Genomic DNA, 12,476 nt, shown 5'->3' with positions numbered 1-12,476 from the left:
GTGACAGACTTTATTTTCTTGAGCTCTAAAATCACTGTAGACAGTGACTGTAGCCATGAAATTAAAAGACGCTTTGACACAAATTACATCTCCAAATAAAATTTCAAAATGCAATTTTTACATCTATTCTTCTGTTCATAATTAAAAGTATTTGTGTCCCTTGCTTGATTGATCACTAAGTGTAGTGTACCAAAAAATTCAAGAAGGAAAACCATTGAAAGTCTGTTTAATTCTATTTGAATGTCTCTTTGCAGAGGAGAAAACAAAGTGGCTTATTTTTCTTTGGTGCTGTGATGGTTCCATTTATTTAGAAATTCTATTATTTATAAATATTTCACCAGCCAGACTGCTATTCCTTTGGAAACCCATTACCCTGCTTCTACTATTCCAGATATTAGAAGCCATTGCCTATTTAAATAAAAAGGAATACAAAAGCAAAAGGCAGAAAATATTTAAAGAAGGTAACTCATGACTCTCTGAGTTACTTCTCTTGGAAATATAAACTCTGGAGGATTGATGATGACTTTTCATGTTGTCCTCAGCTCTTACCTTGTCACTTTCAAATGACTTTTTTTTCTGTCACCTGAGGTTCACAGGATGTATCTCTGCATATGTTTATTGTAGCAGTTAATAGCTTGAGCTCTAGAATCACATTTCTTGTGTGTCAATACTAGATCCACTAATGAGATGACTGTGGGCAAATTAACCAATGTCTCAAAACTTCAATCTCTCCCTTTACAAAAATCAAATTAACCAGAATACATCTCCTTCTGATTAAAGCTCATATTTAGGTAGTTAATGTAACACACTTAACTCAGCATCTGGTTCCATATTAGACCCTGATGTTTGTTATTTGTCATAGCTATCTTTTATATATGAAGCAATGAACAGATTCAAATATGTAATCAAGGCAGAGTTTTCAGTGAATCATACGGTACAGTGCATTGTGGATTTCAAAAGGGAGAAATTGAGGCAACAGGACTAATGGGTTACATTTATAGTAAATCCAATGTGATATCCAAAGGGCGAGATATGGTGGGTGGAAAGTAATGAGACAAAAAGGGGAAAAAAATGAAATGAAGAATTGATGGAAAGGGCTTGTTAATGATCAGATGAGATTATCAAAGGGAAGAGTCATTTCTGAGTGATTGACTCAAGGATGATGTGGGGAAGTTAGGAAGGGAAATGGGAACAGGAAGAAGGAGGCATCCAAAAAGAAATGCCCAGCCAAGAGAAGAGGAAATCAGGTCAAAGCTTGTGAAGGGCTGAGCTGAAATCCTTGAGAGATCTGGTCTTTTGTATGAATAAACAGAGAACCTCATCTGTGAAAACCCAGTGGCTTTTGAAAAGCACATAGCCTTATGGACCCTCAGTTTCCTCTTCTATGAACTTGATATTAAATGATCATTATGGGCTACCTCCCAAGTGGAAATGGATGTACAAAGTATGAATTTAAGGGTGAATGTTGAAGTGAGAGTTAAAGTATAAAAGTATGTATCATATTATTCTTTACTTCATTTCTTTTTTAAATTAAAATTAATTAATTAATTTATATTTGGTTGCACTGGGTATTCATTGCTGTGCACGGGCTTTCTCTAGGTCCAGTGAGTGGGGATTACTCTTCGTTATGGTGTGTGGGCTTCTCCTTTCCATGGTTTCTCTTGTTTCAGGGCATGAGCTCTAGGGCATGGGCTTCAGTAGTTGCAGCTCACAGGCTCTAGAGCACATGCTCAATAGTTGTGGTGCATGAATTTAGTTGCTCCGTGGCATGTGGAATCTTCCCAGACCAGGGATCTAACCCGTGTGCCCTACACTGGCAGGCGGACTCCTATCCACTGAGTCAACAGGGAAGCCACCTCTTTTTTTTTTTAATTTAAAATTTGTGTTCTAGATGTTTGAAATATATATTATTGGATAAACCAGACAGCATGTTCAAAAGGCAAAAACCTTATCTGTTTTACTCTACAGTGCTCCCAGATTTGATGCAGGGCATATAGATATAACTGAAGAAATGGACAAACAATAAACCTACAGTCCAACAGCCTAAGGGTTTTACATGACATGTATAATAATACAGAAAATAAGATTAACTTCAAAGGAAAACTATACAAGGGGAATTTTTATCTGTACCAGAAACATAAACCAAAGGTGCAAAAATACATGAAACCTTTGCAATTTATATGTGTGTGTAAACTCTTCTCAATGACATACAAGATGATTCAGCACGTAAATCTAGATTGCAAGCACAGACTCCAATTGTGCTCACCTAATGGTCCATTATGTACACAATTTACTGATTTGCAAGCTCAACTAGACAGACTTAAATATTATTTGAGTATCACTTAAATATCCATGATTTGTGAATTTAGAGCTGTTCAAAATAAAGGTTTTTACTTCCCTAGCAAACACTTTATCCTGTAACAAAGTGCCCACAGCTTATAGCGTATTTCTTTTCAAGTTTCTTCTGCCTTTAATTCTATAAAGAAAATTTTTCAATTTTTTTCTACTAAAAATAAAATTTATTTTACTATTCTGATAATGGGTGTGCTAATTCATATTAAATTACTATATCCATATTTATTTCACAGGCTACTGAGTTTGAAGTAGCCTTTGAACTCAACCACACTTTAAGTATATGTTTTATTTTTTAATATTTTAATTTATAGCATTGCATCCCTCTGCAGTGGGAAATTTAAAGCTTTAAGGAATAGCTTCATGTTAAAGATTGGATTTGAAAATGAATACCCCTTCTCCAGTTTTAATTATTAACTATTGATTGGTATCTGATATCTTTTTTGGTTCTGAGGCCTCACAGGGCATTGTTGGCAGAAAACTTTGATTGAAGAGGTGTGTGCTGGAATGAACTTATAATTAGTTGTATGATAAATAGAAAAACTCTTGAAATAGGTGTAAATTAAAGTGTTTTCTGTTGAGGTATGTATAAGAAGAGCCGTCCTCTCTTTTTTTCTTATCTTTTTTCTGTGCCAGCCTGAAGTATTTATTTGGAGTTATTTATATTTACCCCAAGTAGATACTGGCAGCATGGTGGTTGAGAGTCAGTCCTGGATTTTGGAGTTTGGGGTCAAAGTTAATGGTTTTTCCAGTAGCTATGTATTGATGTGAGAGTTGGACTTTAAAGAAGGCTGAGTGCTAAAAAATTGATTCCTTTTGAATTGTGGTCCTGGAGAAGACTCTTGAGAGTCCGTTGGATTTCAAAAAGATCAAACCAGTCAATCCTAAGGCAAATCAACCTTGAATATTCTTTGGAAGGACTGAGGCTGAAGTTCCAATACTTTGGCCATTTGATGCAAAGAGTTGACTCATTGGAAAAGACCCTGATTTGGGAAAGATTGAAGGCAAAAGAGGAAGGAGGTGGCAGAGGATGATAAGATTAGATAGCATCACTGACTCAGTGGACATGAATCTGAGCAAACTCTGTTAAGTGGAGGACATAGGAGCTTGGCGTGCTGCAGTCCATGGAGCTGCAAAGAGTTAGACACGGCTTAGTGACTGAACAAGCTAGAGTGCACTGGACACTCTTTATAATCCATGTTAGAGCAAAGGTTTTAAGAACTTAATTTTTTTTTTTGAAACAACAATCCCCTGATGGGTGTCTAACATTTATGATAAAATATATATGAAGCACTTGGACATAGCAAATCATTTTTAGAGTCATTATTTCTTCCTATATATGTCTGTGCTTCTTCAGAATTGTATGGCTCAATTGGTAACTTTTTATTCAAAAGCAAACCTATTATGATTCCCTTTTTCATGGCTTTTATTGGGAAAGTCTTAAAAACTCAAAAACTCTTAGAAACGAATGTTTTGAAAATATTCATATGCATGCACTCACAGAAGAACAAGTCCTGGTCCATTCTTGCAAGACTATTTATCAGGGGTTTTCTGTGAAATTCATATTTTAAATCTTACAATAATCAGCAAGAAGGGTATTATTATCTTTCCCATTTTATTGATGAGAAAATTAAGACTTAGGGAGGTCAAATATCTTTCCCAGGGTCAGAGAGCTAAAGATTGTACATTCTGGGATATAGACATTATACAAAATCTGGATTCTTTTTTTTTGCATTGCATGAAGTTGCTTTTTTAGGTGCATTAAAGAAAAAACACAACTATTTAATTAAAAAAAGGCAACGATGTACTCCCAGTTTCTGATAACTCTAGGTAAAGCATATTGATCCAAAATACTATGAAATAGGAATCAAATGAGGCACATGTGAAAACAATTCATCAGTATTGAGAATGTAAACATTTACCTGAAGAGGGAAAAACCCACTTTTTCAAAAATTTAACTATTTCCTTTAAATCATGCTGGAGTTTTCTTCTTTAGTTTTCTCTTTTCACTTGCTGAAACATTATTAAGTTGAATATCACTCAAATAAATAAATAAGCCTATTTGTTTCCATTAACTTGCCAACATGTGAAAAGGCTAAGAAATTGATTTACTTTCAGGATTCAATTTAGAGGTAATTCTTCCAGATCTAGTGCAGCTTTTGATTTTTCTAGTCTCTAACTATCAAGTCAATAATATCTGTTTTGTTTTTCTGCCCTGAAAATTCCTTCATAGTCAGCTTCAATGACATATACTAGACATATTCCTACTATTTGTTTTACCAAAAATATTGTGGATGAAAAGGAAAACAGAAGATATAATGACAAGAAATTGTCCATTTTCATTAGACTGCTCTATCTGGCTTTTAAAAAATGGAAAAAATATATAAGAATCAATAGCAAAATATTTCAGTGTAAGTTTGCTTATCCAAAAACAATAATCAAAACAATATACATATATACCTATTTAACAGAGATATATGTGAAGAGACAAGGGGAGGGAGAAAGAGAGAGGAGAGAAAGCTTAAAATGAAGACCTATGTATCAGAAGCTAGACTTTATTTATAGATGTGTCTCTACCTTTATTACCAATTTATATGTGGGGCATCATAGTGAAAAACTCCACATGTGCTTGCAAATGGACTGCTTCAGCAATATAATCTCATATATCTATTTCATTTGATGTGTGAGTCAAAAAAAATTTTTTTATCCATTGGAGTAATTTTTTGCTGTCTTACCACAGATGTTATAAGACTCAGTCAAAAGATGACATCTTTTAAAATTTGAAAACATCAACCCTGCCAATTTACTCATTACTATTAACAAGATTGAATCATACCAGAATTCAACTCAGCAGCCATTTATTTATTGTTGCTATAAAAAACACGTGGCACTGCAGAAAATGTAAGACTTCTGAACACAAAAATAACAATAACTCACTGGGAACCTATTACATGCCAGGACTTTACCAGCATTGTCCTTCTTAAATATAACAACTCTGCAGTGAAGAAGTCATTTCACAGGCAAAGGATAGGGACGCTTAGAGAATTTAAGCCACATTTTTACAATTATATATTGAGAAAACTCCCGAATGAGGGCTTGAGGGTTTATCTGACTGGCTTAAAAGACTTTATTCTGCGCACCTAAGATAAAATTATACATATGTAAAGTTGGATATATAAAAATCATATATTTTTAAAAAACATATCCATATCTTTATCTGAACATAAACAGGGCTAAACTTGTCTCTATCAATTTCTGTCTTTTTGTGTCTATATTTTTACCTATCTTTCTTTATCTAGGAATTAATGATATTTTACATATGAAATAATTTAAAAAGTTAGTGTATGTTATGAACAAGTTAAGTACAGTCTGAATTGAGTGGAATGTGAAAAATAGTCAAGAAGGAAAATGATAGAGATTACTGTCTGCAGTTACCAGGAAAGAAAAAAATGTTACTTTGGACTTAATTTTATTGGCAAAGTGGAGCCTTCTGGGAATAGGACAGAGAAAGAAAGGAACAGAACATGTATTTATTGAGCACTTACTATGTCCTAAGACTTCCCTGATGGCTCAGATGGTAAAGCGTCTGCCTACAATGCGGGAGACCCAGGTTCAATCCCTGGGCGGGGAAGATCTCCTGGAGAAGGAAATGGCAACCCACTCCAGTATTCTTGCCTGGAAATCCCATGGACGGAGGAACCTGGTGGGCTACAGTCTATGGTGTTGCAAAGAGTTGGACACGACTGAGTGACTTCACTACTATGTCCTAAGCACCGGGAGAAGAAATTTTTATTACTACAGGTAATTTTCTTATTATCCTTACTTTACAGATAAAGATAATAATACATCAAAAAGCAAAAGTAACTAACCTACAACCCAGAGTAGGACTTGGAGTATGGGGAATCAAACATATTGTGCTTTCCACATCAGCATGAGATCAATAAAATGATACAACTATGTGAAAATTGATCTTCCAAAGTAAGATAAACTGGAGGATGAAAATTTAGACTGGGACTGAGGGGAATTTTTGAGAGCTTAATAAAGTCCAGAGCTGGGGAAAAAAAAAAAAAAAAGGAGCCTGAACTAAGGATGAGACATTTTGATTAGAGAAAAATAAAACATGATTTTCTTTTCTCTTGAGCATATGTGGTTCCTGTCTCTCAAATCCTTACAGTTTTCTAGGAGTTCAAATGTCACCTCCAGTCTTTCACTCATTTGATAAGAGTGTGTTCATCTAAACTATTCTTTGAAAGTACTTACAAGTGCTTAAAGGCTCTCAGATAATTTAAGAATTCGGAAATAAGCAGAGGGGGTATACAAAATTTACTGGTTATGAGATGGGCCAAGCTGATAGATTAGAAGTCAGTGCGATTAGGTTGGAGATTTCTCAATATGCTGAATTATGTTTTGGTTGGAGAGTCAGAGGTCCTAATATTTTAAAATGAGTTTACATGTATTTATTTGATGGAATTATACTTGAGAGTGCTTCAAAAATGAGATTGCTGAGAAGTTTTCAGTGATTTTGCTGTCAAGGAATTCTGGAGACTAGGAATTTGCAAACTAGAGATAAGCAAATATCATTCTAAGTTGTGAAACAGCGAAGAAATATTTTGCAAACTGGAAAATGGCAAGCTTTATTGATCTCTGGGAAGACTGGAATGAACTAGAGAAGGGTGGTTTTACACTTCTTTAAGAGGAAGTGATGGTCATTAGGACCCAGCATGGACTCACTAAGATCAAAGCATGTGAGAATAATGCATTTTATTTTTAGAAGGCATTGATTCTCTGGTACAACAGCCCAATGTGGTGACATTTCTTTAGGCATTACATCCATCTAGTTGTGTGATTATTTTGCATCTGCCCTGTCTCCAGATATGCAGGATCTTAGGCCCACTTCTCACTCTTACTTGGTGACTTATTTCTTTTTTTCACTGAGAAAATAGAAGCTGTTGCAGGGAACTTCCATGTGCTTCTTTCACCAAAGCTCTCCTTGTCCTTACATCTGGGCTCATACAGTCTTCCTTTCCTCTTCTCCTAGGGGTGAGACTCCCCTATTCCACTGCAAGTCCAGCTCCTTCCCAAGTGACTATACTCCATTTCCTTTCATTTATTCAAGGCAGCACACCAGCAATTGTTCTTTCTTTCTCTGATGATATAAACTTCTTTTCTATAGGATCATATCTGTCAACACACGTATGTGTTACAGTATTTCTCACCTTAGAAAACAAATGAAACCAGAAATCAACCAAATAAAACCTCCTCTTGTCTGTGAATCTACTTCCAATGGTTACTTCATTTATTCCCTTTAGACCAAAATTCCTTGAAAGAGTCGCCTGTGTTTTGTCTCTGATTTGCTTCTTCATGTTTTTTCTCGAACCCACTGCTTGTAGGTTTTGGTAGCCATACTCCAGTGGAACTGCTCTTGTATTATCGATACTTGTATTATCAATACTGTTGCCCAGAGGTTTTGATCTAATTAATCTAGGATAAGAGCTGGGACTTGTTGTTTTTTTAACAAGCTGTCCAAATTATGAAGTGTTGCCAAGACCAGGAACTAGCCCAGATCTTCCAAGTAAGGATAAAAACCTTAGCGTGCTTACTCCATCATAATGCTGGCTCCTGAAAGGGCCTGCCTTGGTTACTTAGTCAGCTTCTCTTTTTGGCAGTTCCCTAGATAAAATAGAGTGATTATTTTGAATTATTTTTGGTAAGAGTTACTTCAGAGGTCCTTTAAATAGAAAGCTTGCAATGCATTTCAAAAATAAGATTATGATTTACCAAAAAATTAATTCATGAATTTTCTGAAACAAAGCTATTGTATTAGACCAGGTCCGTGTTTATTTCTCAGTCTTTTGCAGATGCTTGTATACCATATGCTAATAATCACAAGAATATAGTACATAAGCAAGTCATTATAATAACTTTATTTTGTTTTGTGCAAAGCATCTTCTCTCAAGCAATTTAAAGTGTTTTATATTTTTGTAAGACAATACTTGACATGTATTTTTGAATTGAAATATTTGCCTAGACTACTAAAAATTCATAGATGCCCTTAAGCTGAGGGTTCTTTTGCTTGTGTGCACAAAAACCTTTGCGGAGTTAAGTGTTATGTATTGAAAATGTAATAGTGGGTGAATTTTCTATCTATCAATCTCTGGATCTGTCATCTACTTCTACAGTGCTTATCACCTTATCATCTAGCTGCTACATATTTTCTCAAGATATATGGTTTGTAAATACTTTTCTCCATATTTATGACACATAATGATTTTTGATATTTATTTGTTCCTGTTTCTCTTTTGAGAAAGATCAAGATAACATCAGTGCACAGTAATGGAAGGAATGAGCGAAATAGTTGACTTTTCAACATTCCATAAAAAACTTTGAAGATCAAATCAGCAGTTGTATAATCTGAGAAGTCCTGCAGGCAGTCACAGGAGTGAGGAGAGCCTGGAACTGTTGCTAGACTGGATTTCCAGTTCCAAGTTGGCCACTAATTAGCCATGTGACCTTGGATCAATCTCTCCCCTGTTCCAGGCTTCAGTTTCTTCAACTCTAAAAGGAGTTTAACGTTTAGATTACTCCCAAATGCTTAGGATTGTCTACAGCTTTTTATAGCTGTACCCAGGAAAATAGTAATCTATTCTTTAATAAGGATTTTATTGTTTAATAAAAGAATGGGACTAATGCTATATTAGCTGTGAATAAAGCCTGTTTTAGTGACTGCTAAAATAAATTAATTTGGTAATTTTTCTTTTTGAAAAGTGTCAGCAAAATTAGATCTGTCTTTGAGCACAAATATAAGAGTCAAAAGAATAGTAAATGCAATTTCAATTTCATTCATCTCCTTTCAGTGACTAGAGACAAACTTGGAATACTTCCAAAAGACTGAAGTAAACAGAGAAGAAATTTTGGAAGATTGAATCAGAGCCAGAATAAACTAGGATTTCTGTGTAGGACAGATATTGTAAAGGGATACAAAAATGGTTCAGGGAGATACATTTTAATCTGTCACAAGGCCAAATTGTTTTAATTAAAATTTTTAAAACTAGAGAATTAATTTGTACCAATATTAATGTGTGTGAGAGATTACTAAGTATATACAGAAAGGGCACTTGACTAATGACACTTTTTTTTTTACCGACATTATTAATACCTGTTGTCACTTAAGTGGACAAAAAATCAAATTAACTCTATATAACTATTAACATAGTAAAACAGAGTTCATACTTTAAAAAATTATAGTTGTTTTGGCTTTGTTCCTGAGAAAAAGTGAAGTAGCAACAAGCCCACTTTTTAACTTAACTTTAGAAAATATCATATAAGTGGTATCAAAGGCATTCAAAACAATTAAAATGCAAAAATGATCTATAGGACCAAAATGTTGTTAATCTAGGTTTTGATGTCTGATATTTAATTGCCACAACCAGCAAAAGCAAAAATATGTTGGTGAGATTAGCCATACCTTGGCAGAGTTCTGAAAGAGCCATCCTCTACTCCTTCAGTGAAAAGTGATCCTAATTATTCAGGATGCCTTTTAACTTATTTCTGGTCAGATTTGTTTACAGTCATTTCATGTTCATAACAACACATTTTCTACTCTGTAAATTCTGATCAACTGGTACAAAGAATTGTGCCATTGTTTTTGTTCAGTTGTTAAATTGTGACTCTTTGTGACCCAATGGACTGCAGCAAGCCAGGCTTCCCTGTCCTTCACTTTCTTCCAAAGTTTGCTCAAGTTCCTGTCTATTGAGTCTGTGATACTATCTAACCATCTCATCCTCTGCCACCCTCTTCTCCTTTGGCCTTCAATCTTTCCCAGCATCGAGGTCTTTTCCAATGAGTCGGCTCTTCGCATCAGATGGCCAAAGTATTGGAGTTTCAGCTTCAACATCAGATCTTCCAATGAATATTCAGAATTTATTCCTTTAGAATTCGACAGGTTTGATCTCCTTGCAATCCATGGGACTTTCAAGAGTCTTGTCCAGCACCACAATTTGAAAGGATAAATTCTTTGGTGCTCAGCCTTCTTTATGGTCCAAGTCTCACATCCGTACATGACTATGGAAAAACCATTGACTATATGGACCATTGTCAGCAAACGTATCTCTGCTTTTTATATGCTGCCTAGGCTTATCATAGCTTTCCTTCCAAAGAGCAAGTGTCTTAATTTCGTGGTTGCAGTCACCTTCTGCAGTTTTTTTTGAGTCCAAGAAAACAAACTTTGTCACTGCTCCTACTTTTTCCCCTTCTATTTGCCATGAAGTGATGGGACCAGGTGCCATGATTTTACTTTTTTGAATGTTCAGTTTCAAGCCAGCTTTTTCACTCACCTCTTTCACCTTTATCAAGAGGCTCTTTAGTTCCTCTTCACTTTCTGCCATTAGAGTGGCATCGTCTGCGTATCTGAGGTTGTTGGTATTTCTTCTGGCATTCTTGATTCCAGTTTGTGAGTCATCCAGCCTTGCATTTTACATGATGCACTTTGTACATACAGCCTCGACATATTCTTTTCCCAATTTTGAACCAGATCATTGTTCCATGTCCAGTTCTAACTTTTGCTTCTTGACCTGCATACAGATTTCTCAGGAGACAGGTCTGGTATTCTCATCTCCTCAAGAATTTTCCACAGTTTGTTGTGATTCACACAGTCAATGGCTTTAGAATAGTCAATGAAACAGAAATAGATGTTGTTCTGAAATTCCCTTGCTTTCTTCATGATTCAGTGGATGTTGTCAGTTTGATCTCTGGTGCCTCTGCATTTACTAAACCCAGCTTGTACATCTGAAAGTTATTGTTTCATGAAGTTTACCTTGAAGGGTTTTGAGCATAGCTTTACTAGCATGTGAAATGAGCACAATCATAGCATATTTTGAAAGAATTGCTTGCATGCTAAGTCACTTCAGTTATGTCCAACCCCTTTTGACCCCATGGACTGTAGCCTGCCAGGGTCCTCTCTCCATAGGATTCTCCAGGCAAGAATAATGTAGTTGTTTGACATGCCCTCCTCTGGGGGATTTTTCTGACCAAGGGATCAAACCTGTGTCTCTTATATCTCCTGCACTTGCTGGTGGGTTCTTGACCACTAGGGTCACCTGGGAAGCCCTTGAAAGAATAGAGTTGTTACCAATTGTAGAGAATCATAGATGGGGAGAATATTACACTTGAATGAGAGCTCATTCAAGTTAGGTTAGCCTGTAACTTAATAAAAATTAAAAATGTTTTTCTCTTGATTTTCAAGAAAATGATAGAATATCTTTAATAAACAAGATCCTAAGCAACAACATAAAGCATCTTTTGTTTTAATGCCTTGGCATGTTATTATATTCTGCAGGAAGTCTAGTACCATTTAATAGCGCAGAATGATTTTAACTGTGTAGTTATTAAAAAGTAACAGAGCTATTTTCAAATATGTCTACTATTCACCTAACTAGAGAGACATTAATGAGATAAATTGAAGTGGATGAAAATTATTTTAAGGGACTAAAATTTTCATTTTTAAATTATTTTGTGTTTTAAGGTCTTAGCTAAATTTTACAGTTATTTATAATAATTTTGATAACATAGTTCACCAAACAGTAACCTTTAGTGGAATGTAACCTATTTTATAGAAGCAAATGTAAACCTCATTCATTTATTCAATAAATATTTTTAAATAATTATTTTTTAATTGAAGAATAATTGCTTTATAGCATTTTGTTTTCTGTCAAACATCAACAGGAGTCAGCCATAGGTATACATATGTCTCCTCCCTCTTGAACTTCCCTCTCAATTCCCTATTTAATAAATATTTACTGAATGTCTACTATGGTGAGATGTTTTGTTAGATGATGAGTATTTTTATACTCTTTCTAGTCTTACCTTCAATAAGTATGAAACTTGTATTTTACACTTCATTACTTTCCATTAAGTGTATTTTTGGTTTTAGATTAGCATAAAAATTGAATACTTTAGGAGACTTTTTTCAAGATATATTATCATTTGTTTTAAACGTGTTTTGAACAATGTATTGAATCATCAGTTTTGCTTGGGCTTCTCTCGAATTCTTTTAGACTCACATGTTCCACTGACTTCATAGGCAACACTGCTCATATGAAAATAGAAATGAAGGGCTCTGCTAGGGT

General features: G+C 34.9%; 1 non-coding gene across 1 annotated transcript; it reads left to right on the top strand.

Moving 5' to 3' along the window:
* Nucleotides 1-5,911: 5,911 nt before the first annotated feature.
* TRNAC-ACA (transfer RNA cysteine (anticodon ACA)) lies at nucleotides 5,912-5,983 on the top strand. The gene has a single exon. It is a non-coding gene; the product is annotated as a tRNA-Cys (tRNA).
* The last annotated feature ends 6,493 nt before the right edge of the window (nucleotides 5,984-12,476 follow it).

The sequence above is a fragment of the Odocoileus virginianus genome, chromosome 5, assembly GCF_023699985.2.
Source record: "Odocoileus virginianus isolate 20LAN1187 ecotype Illinois chromosome 5, Ovbor_1.2, whole genome shotgun sequence".
Classification (NCBI taxonomy): Eukaryota; Metazoa; Chordata; class Mammalia; order Artiodactyla; family Cervidae; genus Odocoileus; species Odocoileus virginianus.
This window is presented reverse-complemented; position numbering and strand designations above follow the sequence as displayed.